The sequence below is a fragment of the Triturus cristatus genome, chromosome 3_2 (assembly GCF_964204655.1).
Source record: "Triturus cristatus chromosome 3_2, aTriCri1.1, whole genome shotgun sequence".
Classification (NCBI taxonomy): Eukaryota; Metazoa; Chordata; class Amphibia; order Caudata; family Salamandridae; genus Triturus; species Triturus cristatus.
Genome location: NC_140584.1, coordinates 239,485,894 through 239,501,350, shown reverse-complemented (window position 1 = coordinate 239,501,350; position 15,457 = coordinate 239,485,894).

The window sequence follows — 15,457 nt, the reverse complement described above, 5'->3', positions numbered from 1 at the left end:
TGTACAGAACTTGATGCTGTCACCTGTTGGTTGAAATATAAAAGAAACTGTGACACTCGAGACCACTGAGCGCCACTTTATTAAGGTGAGCTTTTTCTCTAAGCTTTCGATCAACATCTCCATTTTGACCTGTTGGTACACTCTGATATCTGTTGAGGCTTCACAGTTAAGCCCTTAACTGCTGCGTGCCCAACCCCCTTTGACCCCTCTCCCGCTCCCCCTCAGTGCTAGGCACTCTTTTTTTTGCTATTTGGGGTAGTTTGTGCTTAGGGCTCCATAACCTTTTTTCCACATAAGCTCTCCCTGCCAAATTTGAGTCTTCTTTTCTCAACATTCTGGGGATTCTAATGCCACCCAAAGTTTGTGGATTCCTCTGGAGGGGACTGAGAAAATAGGCAAAATATAGCTACATTTAGACTTTTTGGGAAAAAGTAGGAAAAAAGTGCCTCGGATAAGAGTGTCTGTTATTCGCTTACAAATGTCATCAACAGCATTTTTCAAAGAGGTAACACATATTTTCTATTTTTTTGTGCAATCTAATACTAGATTGTGGTGGAAACCAATGTGAAACCCATGGGTGATACAGGAAAGCTATAGTTTTATGAAAGTAGTCAAAAGTCTGAATTTAAAAAGGGGTCATTTGTGTAGATCTCTCAAGATTTCTCAAAGAAACTAAGGGGCATATTTACAAGACCCTATCGCCACCAGAACATAACTTATTTTCTTTACACATTGTGGTGGCGATAGGGGCATCGCCTTTTTTACAAGGCAGTGTTAAGCCACTTAACATGGCTAAACGCTGCTTTGTAAATAAGGCAGCCCTTCACGCTATACTTAGCATGAAAGAGGTGGGCAATGGGTGTTGCGATGGGTGTTCCCCCGTAACAACCATTGATTTTGCTGCTGCCCCATATTTACAAGGGATAACTGACATAACATTGACAGACATAATATCTATATACCAAATCATCGCCACAGAAATATTGATAACATTAATATCAATATACTATACTTATCTAAAGAAATAGACAAACATCGACAATAAAATATCGTAAAACATTTACATCGATATAACTAATATTGACGCATAAAATATTATAATAACTAATATCAAAAACATTAAAAAAGCATACAAAATAACACAAATATCAATAACCAAAAAAAGACAACACAATTATCGTTTAAAAAAAAATCAACACCTTAAAAATAATTATAACACAATATATACCCCAAAAAATATAAAAAAATATGAATTACACACACATCATAATAAATAAATATATTAACACATAATTTAATTACATTTAAAAAAAACATGAACATTATTAAATACACAAAATAAATTATTCTTTTAAGCATTATATATAAAATTATAAATAGTATATAACATTCAAACCAATATAAATTACATATAGTATACTATACCACTTTTAAATAAAGAAAAAAAAAGCTATAACTAAACCTTAATTAGTGTTTTACATATAAGGAAACAACTGCCAAATTAATTAAAACAATAACTAAAAACTAATCAAATACACAAACAATTAAAATTACCCAGTAAGATTTAAACAACAATTAATTAAACACTATATAAACCCAAGAAAATTAAACATTATTTTATACCACAACAAGAAAAGCAAGAATAAGGAGAATTGCTTCTACAACATTGAACTTTATTATAGAAAACTCTGATTCCAGCTTCACAAAGTAAGTAAAATATCCTTTTAAAACTACACCTATTTAAAAAAAAATGAAAGTACTTTTTATAATAACAAAATATTTAATACATATTTTTTAAATTATATATCCTCTACAGATAGTACAGAGGACACTCAACCAACCTAAGAAAAGTTTAAAATATCAACTTACAAACAAAGTAAGTATAAATCACAATTAATCTGAGATAAGTGCTAAAAATCCCAAACAGAAGAACAAGCTATCCCCCCCCCAACTAAAAACACAGTTAAACACGTTAATTAAAATTACTCTTTTTTCTGCAGGAAATATGATGAAACACTAAAGACAAATATCAAAGGCAAACCAGCAGCATTGAAAACATTAATCAAATTCAACATTGTAAGTATAGCTTTGAAAATTAAATACTTTAATTTCTTTTTATATGCATTTCTCCTAGCATTTGAAACATCATCATGACTGAAGAGGCTAAATTCATTACTTCCCAGAAAGGAACATTTTTATTATGTTATATGGGATATGTTTACACACAAGAAAAGCAAACAGGTGACACAGTTAAGTGGAAATGTAGCAAATATTATTCAAACAAATGTTATGGGAGGGCTACCACAAAAGTAACTACTCTATTATATGTTAGAGAACATAACCACCCCCTAACATAGCTGAAATTGAAGTTCGAGATGCTTTAGATACTCTAAAAGAAGGGAAAGGCACCACATGCATTTTTACTATTGCGGTGGGTGCTGCAACCAGCGGCACCCGCTGCAATGGTAAACATGCGACTGCCACAGTGGTGGTCGCATCATAATTTCATGTGTAGGACCGCCGCCATACAGGCAGGTGGTCCCAATCACCACCTTGATGGCGGGTGGACTCAAGTCCGCCTGCCATTGCAATCACCCCCTAAGTGTAGAATATGCAACAAATAGCAATTTTGCATATGGAATTAAAAAGCTAATCGCACTAGCATATGTCCTAATGCCTGACGTGGCAAACACTACAATGTATCTATAGACAGCCCCTACTACCAAACAAATGAACAAAAGCTAAGTCCCCTACTTGACTATTTTGAGGACACCTGGGTGGGAAGGCTACACAGATCTGGACACAGGAGACATCCCAAATACCATATTTCCATAGTGGAATGTATATAACAGTACCCTAAACAAATAAGCTAAAACTAATAATGCGGTGGAAGGATGGCATAATGCTTTCCCAACCCCAACAGGCAGAATCCAACCAACCCTATATAAATTACTAAAATCCATCCGAAAGGAACAAATCTACAAACAACTAAGACTTGAACAGTTTGTAACAAAGCTAGGTCCAAAACTAACTAAACCGACTAAAACAATGTTCGAGCAGCTACAATACAAAGTAAGACTCTACCCAAACACTAAAGGGCTCGAATACCTAGAAACAATAGCTAAATCCCTACTTTAGAACAGTACTACAAAAACATAGCAATATCGTAATTGTGCATTAAATTTCTAAATAAACATTTCTCTGCAAACATATAAAAATTGTCAATTAACTTTAACTTACTTTGAAAAATTATTTGACATAATAAATATATCATATATCCCTCCCATTATAAATAATTTAAAATTGTTCACTTTTTTGTTGCTGAAGAATTGAATCCAAACTGCCATTAATAAATCCAAACTTGTAAAGATCCCAAAACTTCCTTAAAACTCACCCACAAAATGGGAAAATACAACTGTAAAAAATATAATCCTGCGACAACGTAGACATAAACTCCAACCTCCAATCCATTAAAAACACGAAAATAGAGTTAAAAAAGAAACTCTCCAGTAAAACGCAAAAAAAAAGGAACTGTAAAATAATTATTAGTTTACTAGAAACTAATAAACAGTTCCTTTTAAAAACAAACATGCCTCTCCCAAAAGCAACTTCCAAATGACAAAAACCTGTAAAAAGAACTACACAATCCCCCCTGCACAAATACAAAATAAAATCATTCAAAACACACATAAACACAATAATAACACCATATTTCAAACATATTTAAACATATAATACATATCCTTATGCCTTCCTATCAAAGAACTAACCGCATTTCGTAAACGCAAAACAACTATCTAAACCGCACCAAAAATATGAATTGTAAACTACACATACACTATACAGTACTTAATTAGCTTCAAACTACACCTAAATTAAGCCTACAAGTAGTAAAATTAAACTTAAATTGACTGATGTGAAGCAGCTTCCAACCGCGAGCTTTTCCCATCAGAAATGACAAAAAAATAACACAGATAGCTTACAAAATACAACTTAATTAGGAAAATGGATATCTAAATGAAATAACAAAAATACTTTTTTACATTAAAATAAATGTGCATTACAAATGCAATACAAAAAAACGTTTACACAAATGATAATTAATATTACTAATGTACTGTATGTTTTTTCTGTACTGTTAAAAAATGTTAAACTATAAAAATAAATATTACAAAATAAATAATATTTATTATTATACATTAAAATAATATGTGTAAACTTACCAATGTGATTTAAAAAAATTATAATGTTTGCTAAAAATATGAAAAAATGTGTGTTAAAAATATGTTTCGTTATCAAACTGTTTTCATACCTTCATAATTGTATTTATATTTACAACTTAAATAATATCATACAAAATATAATATTATTTATTAAACAATATGCAAAAAATATTTAAAAAGTCATGCAGTGATAAAATTGATAAAAATGTATGTTATTAAAAATGTACACTGTATCTAATTATGTAATGCATATTTACAATGTAAATAAATATTCTATAACTGTTACCTAAAAACTATGTTATATAAAAAAAAAGTGCAAAAACAACAATTGATGGACAGAATGCAGAACAATGTCATACATTCACCCCAGTACATCTGGGCCTAAATCCATCGATTTTTTGCTCACCATGCCATTCCAGTTTGAACCCAGCCATATGCAAATCAGTCTTGACCCTGTGCCCCATGGGAACAGTCCAGACCAACTGCCAAGCCAGGTCCTCCCTGGACAGGAAACAAGCATCCTGGGACCGGTTTCTGGGTACACTGTATCTAATCATGTAATGCATATTTACAATGTAAATAAATATTCTATAACTGTTACCTAAAAACTATGTTATCAAAATAAAAAACAGCGACCAACTACATCTTTATTTGTAAAAAAAAGGAAATAATTACCCAGTTATACATTATTAAAAAAGTAAAATTGTTTCATGCTGACTATACTTATTACATGTTTATGTTGAAATATGTACTAAATATGTAATGTATCCAAAAATAACAAATGTATTATTATTTCCCTTTATGACAATATATATATTTTAAAAATGTAATAAAACAAAATGGATATTATTTATATTCTTGACACTTTAATAAAATATACATATTGTGTTTTATTAAAGTTCTATATTAATTGTTGTTTTCTGTATTTACAACAAAATAATTATCTTAAATCATACATCAAACAAATATTGTTTTTTTAAAACAGATGGATAAAATACTATTACCCCTTAAACATAGATTGTTATCATTAACATTACTACACAGTAAAGACCTATTATTTTACTATTCCTACTCTACAATATATCAACTCAGGGAAACAGCAGGACACTAAATATATATACTTTACTATTCCCACTCCAAACTACATTAACTCAGGGAAGGTGCTGGACACTAAACATATATAATTGACTATTCCCACTCCAAACTAAATTAACTCAGGGAAGGTGCTGGACACTAAACATATATAATGTTCTATTCCCACTCTAAAATGTATCAACTCAGGGTGGGTGATGGACACTAAACGTATATAACTTACTATTCCCACTCCAAAATACATTAACTCAGGTAAGGTGCTGGACACTAAACATATATAATTTACTATTCCCACTCCAAACTACATTAAGTCAAGAAAGGTGCTGGACCCTAAAGATATATAATTTACTATTCTCACTCCAAACTACATTAACTGAGGAAAGGTGCTGGACACTGAACATATATAATGTACTTTTCCCACTCCAAAATAAATTAAGTCAGGGAAGGTGAAAGACACTAAACATATATAAATGATGATTCCCACTCCAAACTACATTAAGCCAGGGAAAGTGCTGGACACTAAAGTGCCGATCACGATCCGGTAAAAAATTTCCCCGTACGACTCGTATCCGGTCTTTTTACCGTACGAATCGTACAAGTGCCGTACAAACTGCCAATCACGATTCGCATGGTAAAAAGTCCATACGAACCGCATTGGGAATTATTCCCCACACGCCCTCGGGTCGGAAAATGTGTCCGACACGTCCTCGGACGATTTACCGTACAAATGTGAAAAGTGAAGTCCGACCGCGGAATCACGATCCATCCCGTGCGTCCGATGTTACAACCGGATGGAAAAAACACCGTCCGCACCGAACTCCCATAGCAACCATGGAGACATGTGCCCGCATACGCGCTGAACCCCCCCCCAGCCCCCGTAAGTAGGCGCCGAACCCCCCGTGTATGTACACCCCCGTACGAGTCGAACCCCCGTGTATGTACACCCCCCGTATGAGTCGAACCCCCGTGTATTTACACCCCCGTACGAGTCGAACCCCCGTGTATGTACACCCTCCGTACGAGTCGAACCCCCGTGTATGTACACCTCCCGTATGAGTCGAACCCCTGTGTATGTACACCCGCGCACGTACGAGTCGTACCCCCACCCGTGTATGTACGACGCGTATCCCCATACACGGGGTTCGACTCGTACGGGGGTGTACATGCACGGGGGGGTTCGACTCGTACGGGGGGTGTACATGCATGGGGGGTTCGGCGCGTACTCACGGGGGCTGGGGGGGGTACGGCGCGTACCGGGCCCCCTATTCTGGTCGTTTTGCGGCGTACTTCGCTTTTCCGGCACTTTTTGGGTGCCGTGAAAATATTGCCGTCCGGACTGCTGTCGGTTCGAATCGTACTTCCTGGGTCGTGAAACGCTGCCTGACAGCGTCCCGACGTCACGTCGGAGCATTCCCTGATCACATTCGTATGTATATTTTCATCGGACGGTGTTTTTTACGATTCGTACGGAAATGGTGTTTCCGTGTGAATCGTAATTCCATGTTTGTATATTTTTAAGACCGGGTACGAGTCGGACGGAGAATACGCTCCGACCGACGGTTCGTACCCGGTTTTTCCAGGATCGTAATCGGCACCTAAACATATATAATTTACTATTCTCACTCCAAACTTTATTAAGTCAGGGAAGGCGCTGGACACTAAACATATATAATTTACTATTGCTACTCCAAACTTAAAAAACTTAGGGAAGGCGTTGGATAGTAAACATGTATAATTTACTATTAACAATAAACTCGAAAAATTCAGGGAAGTTGCTGGACACTAAACATATATAATTTACTATTCCCACTCCAAACTACATTAACTCAGGGAAGGTGCTGGACACTAAACATATATATTTTCTATTCCCACTTCAAACTACATTAAGTCAAGAAAGGTGCTGGACACTAAACATATATCATTTACTATTCGCACTCCAAACTACATTAAGTCAGGGAAAGTGCTGGACACTAAACATATATAATTTACTATTCCCACTCCAAGCTACATGAAGTCAAGGAAGGTGCGGGGCACTAAACATATATAATTTACTATTCCCACTCCAAAAAACATTGAGTCAGGGAAGGTGCTGGACACTAAACGTATATAATTTACTATTCCCACCCCAAACAACATTAATTCATTAAAGGTGCTGGACACTAAACATATATAATTTACTATTCCCACTCCAAACTACCTTAATTCAAGGAAAGTGCTGGACACTAAGGGGTCGATTCCGGCCGCAAAACAAACCGACCGACACGGATCCGGACCGAACACCGACCGACACGGACCAGCGCCGTACGACCTGAGCAGTACGATCCAACGTGTGTGAATTACAACCGACACGTATGGAATACAAGCCGTACGCCCGAGCCGTAGAGAAAATAGTGATCCGGCCGGAAAACCGACGCGAATATCACCGACAGACACGAACCCGGAATGAAGCCGACCGACCTGTACCCGCGATGTACGATTTGCGCAGTACGATGCAATGCGTGCAAAACCAGACCGACTCGCACGGTGAACAAGCCACACGACCGACACGCACAGACAACCCGGCACACAAACAATAGAGACCGCCGCGAACGACGCGTACCAAACACAGAAGAAAGGCAGCGTGAACGAGGCGGAGAAGCCCGTACGAGGCAACAGCAGCGTCTGTTTCCGTCACATGAACATCTCCTTCATGCCTACAAAACACAAAGGAAAAAAGACAAAAAAAGGACCAAACAAGCAATGACAAAGCCAATAAATAACAACAAAAAAACATGGGACAAAGACACACCCACCACTCCAACTATATAAAGGACTACAATCACTACCATCGTCCCTTGCAAACAGGAGACACAGCCAGCAGCAAACACCAGTACACAGCAACCACAGACACACTCACAACTCACCTATCACACAACTCACACACCATCAGCACCTCATACAAAAGCACACACACATACACCCAGCAAAACCAACACCAACCCACCATCAATTGCACCCTCACACACACATCCCTCACCACCACCACCCATCACCATGCCTCCAAAGAAGAATCCAAAGTTCACAGATAGTGAGCTAGAAGTGCTGGTAGACGAGATCATCAGAGTAGAGCCACATTTGTTTGGTACATTGGTCCAAAGGACCCCCATCTCACAGAAAACAAAGATGTGGGCGAGGATTGTGAACAAGGTGAACGCTCAAGCACCAGCAAGGCGCAGAAAGGACGACATCCAGAACAGGTGGTATGACGTGCGCAGGAGGGTCAAGAAACTCATCGAAAAAGATCACGCCCTGAGTCTGCACAGGCGGTGACCCTCCTGCCAAACCAGTCTACTTCAGGACCTTGGAGGAGAAGGTGTGGGACATCCTACCACCAGAGAGCGTCCATGGCCTAAAAGACATCCCAGAGCCTGGTGAGTACACAAACTACATACCCTAGACTGTGTGGCAAGTGACAGTGAAACCATACACCGCAAGCAAAGCTACACTAACCAATAGATAATCAGCCCAAGATGTGTATGCCAGTCACACAAACACAATAACTTCCACCTCACAGTGACTGGGAACTGTGTCATGACATGCACCAACCTACAAACAAATAGAGCAAGCCAGTGGCACTAAGCCAAATATACTCTTCCAGACAGTTTGACACCACAAACACACCACCTCAGAGTGCAGCTGACTGTCAGGAAGGAATAGTGGGGATGGAGGTGAAGTGAGTGTAGACAAAAGCATGATGGGGCCTGTAGTCACAGATAATGCTCCCCCTCCTGATAGGCCCATCAAGACCTCTCAGAAACATGCCCACATCACAGGGAGTGGAAAATGAATGACAAGATGGCTGACACTGGGTCCTGCTGTGGGGAGCACAAGGCCCTGCTAGGGCCTGTGTGCAAATCAGAAGCAGGACACCACTGACTGACATCCTGAAAGACAACTTGCACTCCCTACAATGGAAGCACGTTTCATGATGGGAAGGAGGACTGACAGCCCTGACCATACTAATCAGCATGGGGAGACACCACCCTCAACACAAACTCCACACAACTCACCGGGTACAATGCATTGACACACACCTCAGTGAAATATCAGCAAAAGATACCCCGTACTGGGTGCTGCTATATGAAGCACAGGGGCTCACTTGGGACTTGTAGCCTAAAAAACACCAGGGGCCCGATTCACAGAACTAACTTAAGACAAAATCCTAAACTTACTACCATTTTTGTATTCACAGAAGGCATTTACTCATTTTGGTATTCACAGAAGTTAGGAGTCCTAACTTTAGGACTCCTAAATGCCTTCTGTGAATACCGAAAGTCTTAAAATTAGGATTTTTCTCAATTTAGGAGTCCTAAAGTTAGTACTCCTAACTTTACTACTATTAAACTGAGAAAAATCCTAATTTTAAGGCTTTCAGTATTCACAGAAGGCAATTAGGAGTCCTAAAGTTAGGACTCCTAACTTCTGTGAATACCGAAATTAGTAAGTGCTTTCTGTGAATACTAAAATGAGTAAGTGCCTTCTGTGAATACCAAAATGGTAGTAAGTTTAGGATTTTGTCTTAAGTTAGTTCTGTGAATCGGGCCCCAGGATTTCACAGTCAGCCATCTTGCAATTGCTGTCACACCCCCTCACAGGGAAGCAGAGTCAAGAGGGAGGAAGTATGGGCATGCTGGGAAGGGGGTGTAGCCAAGAGTATGATGGGAGTCGCAGTCACAGACAACCTACACCCACCCACATGGCCCAGAAAGATCAAACTGAACCATACTCGCCTCACAGGATGTGGGAAGGGACTGACAAGATGTCTGACACTGGGCTCTGTTGTGGGGAGCACAAGGCCATGCTGGGAAATGGCCCCCAACAAACATCAGGACTTCACAGTCAGCCATCTTGCCAATGCTGTCACACCCCCTCACAGGGAAGCAGAGTCAAGAGGGAGGAAGTATGGGCATGCTGGGAAGGGGGGTGTAGCCAAGAGTATGATGGGAGTCACAGTCACAGACAACCTACACCCACCCACATGGCCCTGAAAGATCAAATTGAACCATAATTGCCTCACAGGGAGTGGGAAGGGACTGTCAAGATGTCTGACACTGGGCTCTGTTGTGCGGAGCACAAGGCCATGCTGGGAAATGGCCAACAACAATATCAAACTATGTCTGTGACAAGCTGGGAAAAAGCAGTGTACAGGCAGGCATCTGTTTGAAAAGTAGAAAATGTCATGTTTGTGAACCAACGATGCATGTAGAAACATAAATCACATTGTGTGTCTCTTCCAAACACAGGTGGTGCTGGGCACCCAGCACCAAATGATGAGGATACGCAGTCCCAGACTCTGGTGGACACTGAGCTCTCTGGTCTGACTCTCTCACTGTCCTCTTCGGATGACGACGACCAACCTGGTCTCTCTGGTGTGAGCCATCATGCAGCACCAGCAGCATCAACATCTGCTCCCCCTGTACCCATGCCTCCAGCATCTGGACACTGACAGGGCACCCCCGCCAACACGGACAGACCAAGGGCAATCAACACCCGCAGCACAGGGACACAGGACTCCCCGGAAGCTACAGCCAACACCACCAGCAACACCACCCAAGGTGTCCCAGTGTCACCTGTGCGTCCTGCCGCTGGTCCTGCCTGTGTGGAGAGGGGTGCTGGGAGGGGTGGGAGGCACAGGGCGTGCCTTGCAGAAGGGTCTGGACTGCATGATGACCCCCACCTGGCACGCACCTTAGATGCGTACCAGGATAGCACCGGAGGATTTGCCCAGGTAGTGGGGATCCTCAAGGACATGCAACACGAGCAGGTCGCCCACCATGCCTGCATGGAGGCCAAGTGGGATGCCTTTACTGCGGTGCATCGGGACATACTACAATGCCTCCGCCAGATCAACACCAACCTGTCCACACCCCCCTGTGTGCCCACAACATCTGTCGAAACACCATCTGCCAGCACCACAGGGAGGGAGGAGGACTCTGGTGGAGAGTCCCCTGCACCGCAGAGGCCTGCACCTGAGAACCCCCCCGGAAGAAGAGGGGTCGTCCGAAGAAGGCCATGTGAGAGGCAGATGTCCCAGCACATCCCCCAGGGCCTCTAAACCTGTTCTGGACAATGTTCTTTGTGCGCAACCCGTTCACCTTGTCCATTCACACACAACTCGCCCACGTGACATGGAGGGTTCATGTTGGGTCAATGTAGCAGATGACTGTGGACTTTACTCTGGACATTTCATCTACCAGCACTTCCAACTCCAATGTGAACTATGGATTCCCAAACCACTGTACAGCACCCACCATCCTGTTCACTTCCCTCACACATGTTTGCAAATTAACTCACCAGTACACCATACTTGCCTCTGTTGTGATTCCAACTTGTTATGTTCAGGGAGATGTCGATCTGCTACACAACACAGTGCATGCCAAATACTGTAACAATGTGACCAACGTAAGGGGAGTCATGGGGATGTGACACATGTGAGGGAGACACACCACTATGGCAACACAAAACATACTCACCATGGCCATGTTACTCATCACACACAATGATGTTGACCTGAAACACATTGGCATGCACAGACACAACACCAAGACCAGTCAGTGGTAACAAGTCCACAGGTGAGGTAAGCAGATGTCACGCAGATGTGGGAAGACAGACAACGCACATAACAAAGCGTAGAACAGGTTCATTACACATCAGCAACACATTTATTCCACACTAGTTGCACGGTAATTCTACGTAACAGTGGACACACGCTCCCAATGTGTTGGAGAATGGAAGTCCAGGGATGTGTGGTACATCAGTTGATGGGAATTGTCAACTTCCACACTGGTGTTGGCGTCTGGGTGTTGGGGGTCAGAGTTGACCACACAACAGGCAAAGTACCCTGGGAAGGACAGACAAGATAAAGTCAAAGGCACAGAAGAACAGGAGAGAAATGTTATACACATGCACAAAACATGTTGCAAGACACCTACACAAACACTAGTTAGCAGTACTACCCTATTGTGGAGTACACACCACCTGAATGGACACATCACAGTATGCATCCAGTCAAGTGGCACACAGACACATTCATACAGCAACAGAGCTGGCACAACACATTCCAGGCTACCTCTATACATTCACATAACAACCCTGGAAATTCACATTCAGGTGAAGAAGTTGTTGATGAGCTGGGAGCGGACGTCACCATCATCTTCATCATCACTGGCATCTTGGCCCAGGCCGGGATCCTCCACAGGTGCCGGACATTGGTCGTCGTCATCGTCATCCTGGATGAGAGGCACCTCCTTCCGCACAGCCATGTTGTGTAGCATGCAGCAGACAAGGATTATTTTGCACACCTTTGCAGGCTCATATGGGAGGGCCCCTCCGGTCCTGTCCAGGCAGCAAAAGCGGCTTTTCAGGAGGCCGAATGTCCTCTCAATCACCCTCCTGCTCCGACCATGTGCCTCATTGTAGCGCAGCTCGGCTGGTGTCACAGGGTTCCTGAAGGGTGTCAGCAACGACGGCATGTTGGGGTATCCGGAGTCACCTACACACACAAAAATGAACAAGTAGCTGAGTTTTGTGCGGAATACAAAATTGACAAACACACACAATGAGAAACAGTCAGTACACACCGACAAGCCAGACATGCTGATCTGGCATCTGTGACATCAGCGTTGCAATGCGACTACTCCTTATTATGTAGGCATCGTGTGCAGAACCAGGGAACCGTGCACACACATGTATGATACACATGTCAGCAAGAAAGACCACCAGAGCATTGATCGAATGGTAGTGCTTCCTGTTCCGGTATGCCTGCTCATGTGCCTGTGGTGGTATCAGGGCAACATGTGTCCCATCAATAGATCCAATGACGTTCAGCATCCTCCCCAGTGCATAAAAGGCATCCTTTATTTCAGGGAGTTCAGCTGGGCTTGGGAACTTGATATACAGGTCGAGGAATTGCAACATCCCCTCCAAGACATCGCAAAGCACCCGACTAAACATCGTTTGCGACATCCCACCAGCAGTAGCCACAGTGTACCAGTGCAAAGAATTGCAGGGCTGCCATCACCTTCAGCTCTGGGGTCAGTGCTGTAGGGTATGTCCGGCCATGTAGCAGATGTGATGCAAACTGCTCCGCCAACTCCGCAATCAGTGGCCTGGTGAAGCGGTACCGTCTGATGCAGTCGCGTTCCTGTATGGTTGCAAAGTCTGGGAACGGACGATGGACAGCTGGTGCCCTGCAGTACAGAGATGCACAAAGGAAGATTGTCAGTTCATTCACCCATGTGGCCATGACTACGATCCCTATCACATGCTAGTTCATGACATTACACATTGTACTGAGGTGTGTGCTGTTGGACATGGACACATTTGTCACCTACAAGACCACCACCTCACATCTCAATTCCACATGTCCACATGAGTCCCATGTAGTGCAATGGCCAATCATCTGGCTGTGTCACCCAACCTATGTGCCGCTGCAACGTTCCAAAAACACACCACAGTGACAATTGAGGCCTCATGTCTCACAGGCATCACAGATCATTGCCATGCAGAAACCGAGGCTCCCTGTATTGCCACATCAACACAGCAATGGACATGGCATAGCACGTAAACACCACAAGGCAAGCGTAAGTCCCACAGGTAGTGGCCACTGTTGTTCCTGCCAGCCCTACATATACGTCTCTTGGACACACACCCCATCAAGGTTGATGCATACACCACATGGATGTGGAGACTGTCACCCATTGGTAACATTTGATCAGACACATCTGAGACACAACATGCACACAGACTATGGGTGCACATTAGTATTGTGGCTACAGGTCTCACTGTGACGTACATGCCATCACCCCCAGGTCTCAGGGTGTATGTGACCTGTCCTAAACATATCCAACCTGACACTGTGTCCGTGACTCATGCCCATTACTGCACAATTGCACATCACAGTGGTAATGTGCACAACACACAAAGGATTCTGCCCCCATGTACACGTGCACAGCCTGGGAGTGGCTGCACAAAGTGCCAGCCCAAATAACAGATGTGGCCCCCCCAAACACCCAGGGAATGCAGCCTAACATGCCATGGAACACTGTGTGGCCAATGCTGTAGTGTGCACAGGTGTCCCTTGCCAGTATATGTGCGTTGTATCTGTATAATAGTCACACTAATGAGGTCCAACGCGTGTGACAATGAGTACGCATTGCACGGGTCATGTCCGAGTTGTGCGTACGCTTTGTCATTGACTGCAATGAGGTCCAATGTGGGTGACAATGCGTACGCATTGCACGGGTCATGACCAAGCCGTGCGTACGCCTTGTCATTGACTGCAATGAGGTCCGACACGGGTGACAATGCGTACGCATTGCACAGGTCATGTCCGAGCCGTGCGTACACCTTGTCATTAACTGCAATGAGGTCTGACGCGGGTGACAATGCGTACGCATTGCACGGGTCATGTCCGAGCCGTGCGTACGCTTTGTTATTGACTGCAATGAGGTCCGACGCGTGTGACAATGCGCACACATTGCACGGGTCATGTCCGAGCCATGCGTACGCTTTGTCATAGACTGCAATGAGGTCTGACGTGTGTGACAATGCGTACGCATTGCACGGATCATGCCTGAGCCGTGCGTACGCTTTGTCATTAACTGCAATGAGGTCCGACGTGGGTGACAATGCGTACGCATTGAAACCAAAAAGGGGGTGTTATTTTTCTGTCAGGTCTCTACTGAGCGCACTGTAGAACACGTTATTGTATGAGCCTGAATAAATCTGCAACGGTGCCACAGGAGAGGGAAAATTTTACCCCTAAAACCCTCCAATGGTGGACCAAAAGCCCACTCGTACGAACAGAATGCAAGCTGTGCACACGTTTTTTTAGTGTAAAATGCATATTAGCATAATATATCCATAAACAATCATTGAACAAAGCAGTTGTCAAAACAATGAACCACAGGAAACAGGATTATATTCAAAGGAAGGTATGATCCTAGTCACGATGGATGTTGTGTCGCTTTATACAAGCATTGAACTGGATTTGGGTATCAAGACCCTAGAAACCTGTCTTTTTAGAAGAGCTGCGTCTCAATGGAAACATACGGAGATGCTGGTTGATATGATGCGTATCATCCTGAACAATAATGTCTTTC